The sequence below is a fragment of the Palaemon carinicauda genome, chromosome 8 (genome assembly GCF_036898095.1).
Source record: "Palaemon carinicauda isolate YSFRI2023 chromosome 8, ASM3689809v2, whole genome shotgun sequence".
In the NCBI taxonomy this organism is placed as follows: domain Eukaryota; kingdom Metazoa; phylum Arthropoda; class Malacostraca; order Decapoda; family Palaemonidae; genus Palaemon; species Palaemon carinicauda.
Window position 1 is genome coordinate 139,766,690 of NC_090732.1, and position 7,604 is coordinate 139,774,293.

General features: G+C 36.7%; 1 long non-coding RNA gene across 2 annotated transcripts in view; it reads right to left on the minus strand.

The window, feature by feature from the left end:
- Positions 1-3,514, minus strand: part of LOC137645984 (uncharacterized) — an 80,540-nt gene extending 77,026 nt beyond the window's left edge. For both annotated transcript variants that reach the window (XR_011045369.1, XR_011045370.1), the window contains exon 1: positions 3,310-3,514. This is a non-coding gene — a long non-coding RNA (uncharacterized lncRNA). The remainder of the gene's footprint in view (positions 1-3,309) is intronic.
- Between the last annotated feature and the right edge of the window lie 4,090 nt (positions 3,515-7,604).

Below are 7,604 nucleotides of genomic sequence, written 5' to 3' on the forward strand. Positions count from 1 at the left end.
TCATCCAAGATGGCGACGGGTATGACGTTATCCGAGTGCCCATAACAGTAACACAGGAGGAGAACTTTGTAACGGCTCCTCCCTTATCTTGCCACTTCTTCCCCCTCGAAGTGTAAACGCTATGTGGGGTGCAGATAGCTCTGTGGCGTGTCAATAATACGTCCTGTTATTATGCGATATCCTTAAAGGCAACTTTAAGGATATTCGCGCCAGAAGTTAGAATTCTGGAGACCTTTCGTTAATTCTCTGGGAATATCCACTGTAGTCAAATATACCCTAGGAAGCTACTGAAGGAACCTTCCATCAGGACGACATGGCCTGAGCCCAAAAATATATTTACACCTATAGTTACGTTGTTTATTCAATTTCGTTATACAGTACATTAATTTTCTTCCATAAAAATGCTTAATTACAAAATGAGTTGTCTCCAAGCAGAAATACATGACGGATGCAACCTGGTTAAAGACATATAGGCCTGTAGTTGAATTGTTAATCTAAATTATAGCTCGCATAGGTTTTGACTCAACACCTTATCTTGCTGATGCAATGATCATCATTACACAATATAGCCACATTTAGAAGGGTTCATCTTGTCATAGAACATTATTATTAGTCAAGATATACTTCGACAGCATTTCAAAAGCCTTGAAATGGGTGACCCCCACACTATTACAAGCTCTCGCTTAACATCAAGGTGGCTGATGATGCACAGGTTTAAGATTTGAGACTTTTTTGTTCACGAAATGCCATGATGACGTGGATTTGACAATTAACGCAGGTTACGCTACGTGAATCTGAATAATTGAAGGATGTACACAGTATATGTCAAATAAATTTTGTGGTCCAGTAAAAGTAAATTCAATCAGTTTATAATATTGCAAAGCAATTCTGGTTGGCAATGGCTTATCCATAGTAAAGCAAAGTTACCAAGGCCGTCTCAAATCCAGGGGTTTGACAATCCGTTTGACAGTGTAAATCCCCTTTGAAACATGGATAAAACATTTAAAACAATATAATGATATCAAACAAAAATAAACAATTACAAGCAGTTAATACTTTCAATAAATGTAGCAAGGCAAAACTGGAAGGGCAAGCCTTTAATCCTTGTATGACATATCACGGCACGAAAGGTACCTTGGTTTGACGGTATTATAGCTGTTATCAATTTAATTACCAAACGTCGATTATTAATGACATAAGTAGGCTACTGTATACTCTATTTTTCTGATTGAGAAGCGAGACGACCCTTGGGAAGGTTTACTGTACCTACTATAACGTAATTTAAAACTAAGCATGAAGAACACTTGCTAATCAAACTTTGTAATTATAAGAGAAAGATTGATTTGACTTAGTGGCCAAATGGTATCACAATTTGAATAGTCTATGACCTAAACGATTTTAAAGACTCTTGAAAAGTTCAATATTTTTCATAAATTGGAATCCCATCTTGGATCATAGGCTAACATGGCCATCAATCTTAATTAAAAAAATAACTGAATAATTAATCATGATTATTCTGTCTGCCAAACCAATTCCTCCAGAGGTAATATTAACTGGGTAAGAGGCTTAGTGGGGAGCTCTGAATTATGTAACAAATTCAAATTTGGTAACATATATACTGTATGTGAAAATTTTGAACACCTTAGAATATTTCGTTTTGGAATTTGTTTACAAGAGCACGCTCTCCATTTACTCCAAAACTATGCTATCCTGCAGCTCTCCTCTTTTCATACAGTAATTAGGAGGTTCTTTAAATACTGGGAAAGCAAAAAATAGCAAGATATGTTGCACAAGGGGGGGAGGGGGGTTGGTTGAGAAGGTACTATAGAAGACCTCGCACCGACATCATCAGCATAGTCAATCAAGGAGGAGTTTGTGACGTCAGCGGACATTTGGTATACTGTATATTCAAAATATATACTAAATTAAAAATGAATCAGTTACTCAAAAGTGTCACTATATGTGAATCGTATAGCTTATTTGGTACATACTTGACAACAAATATCTTTTTAAAGAAATTTTTTATGCGAATGACTATTTTTACAGCGTATGTCTGTATTCATTGGCGGGAAATTGGCAGGCATCTTTAGGCCGTACCTCAAATTACTGGAGTCCCCCGGATTCACTGGAATCCTCAGGTAAATACTGGAATCCCCTTGAAAATTACCGAAATCACCTACAATATCACTGCAAACCCTTATAAATCAATAAATGTGTGATTTTATCAAAATAAGTTATTTTTATGCTTCTAGCATTTATATCTTTTATATATTTGCAGGTAGAATCTTCGCTAGGGGTTGTGACCTGGGAAGGGGGTCCGGGGGCTTGCCTCCAGCTAGGGGTTGTGACCTGAAGGTTTGTGACCTGGGAAGGGGTCCGGGGGCTTGGCCCAGGCTAAGGGTTGTGACCTGGGAACTACTAGGTTAGGTTAAGTGGGTTTGTTAGGTTCTGTACCCTTTTGAACCCTTATGTATTGTGTAAAGGGTATATAGAAAAATAATTTAAAATACAAATTCTATCTTATCAATTTACTAAAAATTATGTAAATAACAGCGTACATAAACAGAAGTTCATGATACCAGCGTACATTTGATATACTGTATATTCAAAATATACGTAATTAAAAATGGATTAATTACCGAAGTGTCCATAATGGATGCAATTTACAAATATTGACACTTTTGAGTAACCACTCAATTTTTGATAAGCATATTTTGAATATACGTCCGCTGACGTCACAAACTTCTCTTTGACTATGTTAACGATGGCTGTTCCAGGTAGTTTGGTACCTCCTCGACCAACCAACCGCTCCCCCCCCCCCCTCAACTTGCGCAACCTATCTTGTTATTTTTTTGCTTTCCCAGCATTTAAAGAACCTCCTAATTACTGTACCAAAGAGGAGAGCTGCAGGATTGCATAATTTTGAAGTAAACGGAGAGCGTTCTCTAGTAAACAAATACCAGAGTTTCTAAACGTTTTACAAGCTATTCCCAAATCGTTGCCATCATCAAACTTCGGCAGCTTGGTATGCTGTCACTACAAATTTGAGGTACCCAAACATTTTCATCGACTGGCTAGAAGTGTTGGCTCCCAAATTCATTATTGCGTTTATTTTAAAAATTGGTTTAAAAATGACTGATACGTAAAAATAATTCTAATACATAGTATATATATCAAGAAATCTGCTAATCAACAAAAATGTAAACTACTCGAGTTTCCTGGAAACTGGATCAGTGGAGAAACAAAAACTATTAGCCTAAGTGTAATCTTGTCACCTAATCTGCAACTTATGAATGCTTATTACCTTACCTAATATTTATCCTGACATCAAGAACACTACCCATCAGTTCAAAACACCAAAGTTACGTAGGGACACTTCCAAGTACGAAAATAACATGCAAACACTTTGGGAGAACCACGCCTAGGAAAAGACACTTCACTGTTACAAAACAAACTGAACTGTCTAAACACGATTAGCGACTTTGGAGTGGAGTTTGCTCAGCGAACACTGAAGCAGGGTTGCCAGGTTTTCTAAGTGAGAAAGGCCAACTTCTGATCAACTGCAGCTTTAAAAGGCCAACCCATTAGTAAAAAACGGGCCGAAAGTATAGAATTTAAGGGCAACCTTTTTATCATATTGCTGAAAGCTAACCAATTTGAAAAATGGCCAAATTTGACATTTTAGCCAGAAAAAAAGACCAACCTGGCAACGCTGCACTGAAGAGTGGAGATAATTACAAGAAAACTAAACTAGGGGATTGAACTATGCTTGTTAGACTCCCTTTTTGTTGGCTAAGCTGGTCGTACGCATTATGTTGCAGTGCAGTTTTATATATTAATGTATGCCGGTTTAAACAGAATTATTTTTATGAATATTTATGTACCCAAACTAATACATGTAGGCCTAATAGGAGAAGCGTTTAAAACAGTATTGTTCAAAATGTATTATCTCGATACCTTTATCTGGTCTCTTCAAATACGATTTCCAATGGTCTATGATATAAATGCCGATCTTTCTTGCTGTGCATCTGAGCAGCTATTTCTTATGTTAGTGACACCGGATCTAACAGATCAGATAGTTTTCATTCCCAAAATCCGAATCAAACAATGACCGAATTTCTTGATACATCATTCATTGCTCTAATTTTTGGGCGCCGCCCACTAACGCAACTTAGCAGCGGCAGCCCGCAAGCACGTTTGTTTGCACTTCAAAAAACACCTATGGCAATGATTTGGCTAACAGACTGGGTATAGGTGATGGATTTTCTCTTTAGCAAACACAGACACACGCAGAAAGGATATTCTAATATATACCAGCTCAAATTATTGACACTAGAATTAGATAAATAATGAGGGGTCATTGATGGAGGACAATGACATCACGAGGTCTGTTATTTTCTTGAGAAAAAGGGAAAAGGTAGGCTAATAATTACAAATTCATCATTTTTTTTTTTTTTTTTTTTGAGTTTGATAATCAATTTTTAGGTTTTAACCAATTAAAAGCCTCAGTTTTGAAAGGGGATGGGTTAGAGTTAAACCTAGGGAGATGCCATGCAATTAGGGTATTCATGTTAAGTAAGGGGGTCTTAGGACCAGAGGGGGAGGGGTGGGCCAGGTCGTCAGCCACCCGTTGAGATATTACTACTAGTGTGTTATTGGCTCCTTTGACAGGCCAGAGAGTATTATATTCGATCCCTCTCTCTGGTTTCGGCTTATTTATCATTAGCCTACACATACACATAATGTATATAATTCTCCTTTGTCCTCATACATCTGACAACACCGAAATTACTAAACAATTCTTCTTCACCCTAGTGTTTAACTACTGCACCTTGGTTGTTCAGTGGCTACTTTCCTCTTGGTAAGGGTAGATGAGATTCTTTAGGTATGTTAAGCAGTTCTTTTAGGAGGACACTCCAAATCAAACCTTTGTTCCCTAGTCTTGGGTAGTCCATAGCCTTTGTACCATGGTCTTCCACTGTCTTGGGGTAAAGTTCTCTTCCTTGAGGGTAAACTCAGCCATACTATTCTATCTTGTTTCTCTTCCTAGTGTTATTTTGAAGTTTTTATAGTTTATATATGAAAGATTTATATTAATGTTATTATTCTTAAATTTATCTTTTAGTTTCTTTCTTTATTTCCTTTACTCACTAACCTATTTTCCCAGTTGGGGCCCTTAGGCTTGTAGCAGCCTGATTTTCCAACTAGTGTTGTAGCTTGGCAAATAATAATAATAATAATAATAATAATAATAATAATAATAATAATAATAATAATAATAGAATAGTGTGGCTGAGTGTACCCTCAAGCAAGAGAACTTTACCCCAAGACAGTGGAAGACCATATATATATATATATATATATATATATATATATATATATATATATATATATATATATATATATATATATATATATATATATATATATATATATATATATATATATATATATATATATATATTCCAGTATAGCCACAGACTTTTTCCATGGAAAAAATAAAAACAAAGTAAACTGTTATTCATGAATTTATTCCTTGTTTTTAAACAATATGATTATTAGTATACATATTACTTATAACAAAAATATTATGAAATTAAATTGATAAATTGTAAAAAAACGTCATGGAATCTCTTTGCCACCTATAAATTGGACAGTGACAGATTCTTGTAGCATTTTAATGAAGGATGATAATATATTTGGTTTTCAAAACAGTTCCCATAATAGTCATACTCACCTAACGTATCTATTACGAAGGGTGAAATAACACGAGACGTTCAGATTGTCTAGTTTTTATTTTGATAATCAACTGTGAAGATTTTACGCGAAATTTCTCTTTACTAATATTACCGTACGTGAGATCTTTTTCCGTTTAGCAGATGAGTTTCCTTCAGGGAACCGCCCCATTGCAGGCAATGCCTCGGTGGACTACTTAGCTAAACTAAGGGGAATCCAATAAGAAACTTTGTTTTGGTTCCTCCATTTCTTTCGTCACACCGAGCAAAGTTTGTATGTTTGTTTTAAGTCTTTGCGAGATGCTGTTTTACCAAATAATCAAAAGTCATCGAACGAGTAAAGGAGATTAGTAGAAAATAATATGAGCAATAAATATATTGCATTTCATGACATAAAGAATGGTACTGATCTGATTTTATTTGGTAGCCTATTGAAAACGTCCCTACTTGGCAATCAGTTAGACGGGAGTTCGAGACATGTTTAACTCGATAGTTTCTAGTAGACTGAAACCTCACAATTCTTGTGAACGATGGATGCAAGGTTTGGGGGTGGGGAAGTCTATAGGTTTACCTAATGAGCCACCATCAGCCAATCTTTGGTCCTCCTCGATGCAGACGGGGCTTGCACTATGATAAGTTTGTATGATCAGTCTCTAGATCATTATCCTGTTACTTGCCTCTGCCATTATTAGTCGATATTTAAACCTTTAACGGATTTATGAATTTGGGGCATAAGATCCGACACAGGGTCTTGGAAGGCTGTTAAGCGCAAACATGTAACTGGGAGAAGACTTCGAAATCGAAATTGCGTTATGACTTGGAAGTACGGAAGCGGGAACAGGTTTGTATAGGACTAACAAAGTGTACCTATAGGCCAATAGAACACTGCAAAGACTTTTTACCGTAAATAATGCTTACAGTGAACCACATGAGATCACAGACGGCATTGCCCTCCTGCGGGGAGTTGATTTATGTTATTTGGATCTCATGGTCAGGAAGGCTATTCAGCAACAAACTGTAACTGGGAGGAAACCCGACTGTGACAAAGTAAAAGTTCAGAGGGGGAACAGCTATATGAAGATAGAAAGCGAGAAGGGAGATAAGGACTCCTGAGAAGCTAGAGTGGGGACCTCACAAAAGTTACCTTTAGGGACTGGGGTTTTGTGCTAGAAATCTCTTTACTCGTTGTCTTATACAGTAGTAAGGTGGGCAGGCATCAGGATTTAGTAACAACAAAACTGCTCTTAAGCACAGCCCCTGGTCCTGCGCTGCCTTAAGAAGGATGCTAATTTGTCCTTTGGAGACAAAGGAGATGTCTGAAAATTGTCAGACATTTCCTTTTTTCATTCACATTTTAAATTATTTACAAACACTGTTGAAGCACTTCGGTAATTTAGCTAATTTTGTAACAGAAACAACGCATTAGAGAAGAGGGTCATTTGACTGGCCAAATAGTAATACATTGGATCCTTTTCTCTGGTTACGGTTCACTTTCCCTTTGCCTAACATACACCGCATAGTCTGGCATATTTTTTACAAATTCTCCTCTGTCCTCATACACATGACAACAATGAGATTACCACACAATTCTTCCTTATTCAATGGGTTAACTACATCACTGTAATTGTTCAGTGGCCACTTTCCTCTTGGTAAGGGTAGAAAAGACTCTTTAGCTATGGTAAGCAACTCTAATAAGAGAAGGACACAGCAAAATCAAACCATTGTTCTCTAGTCTTGGGTAGTACCATGGGCTCTACCATGGTCTACCACTGTCTTGGGTTAGAGTTCTCTTGCTTAAGGGTATACCCGGACACTATTCTGTCCAATTTCTCTTACTTTTGTTTTGTTAAAGTTTTTATAGTTTACATA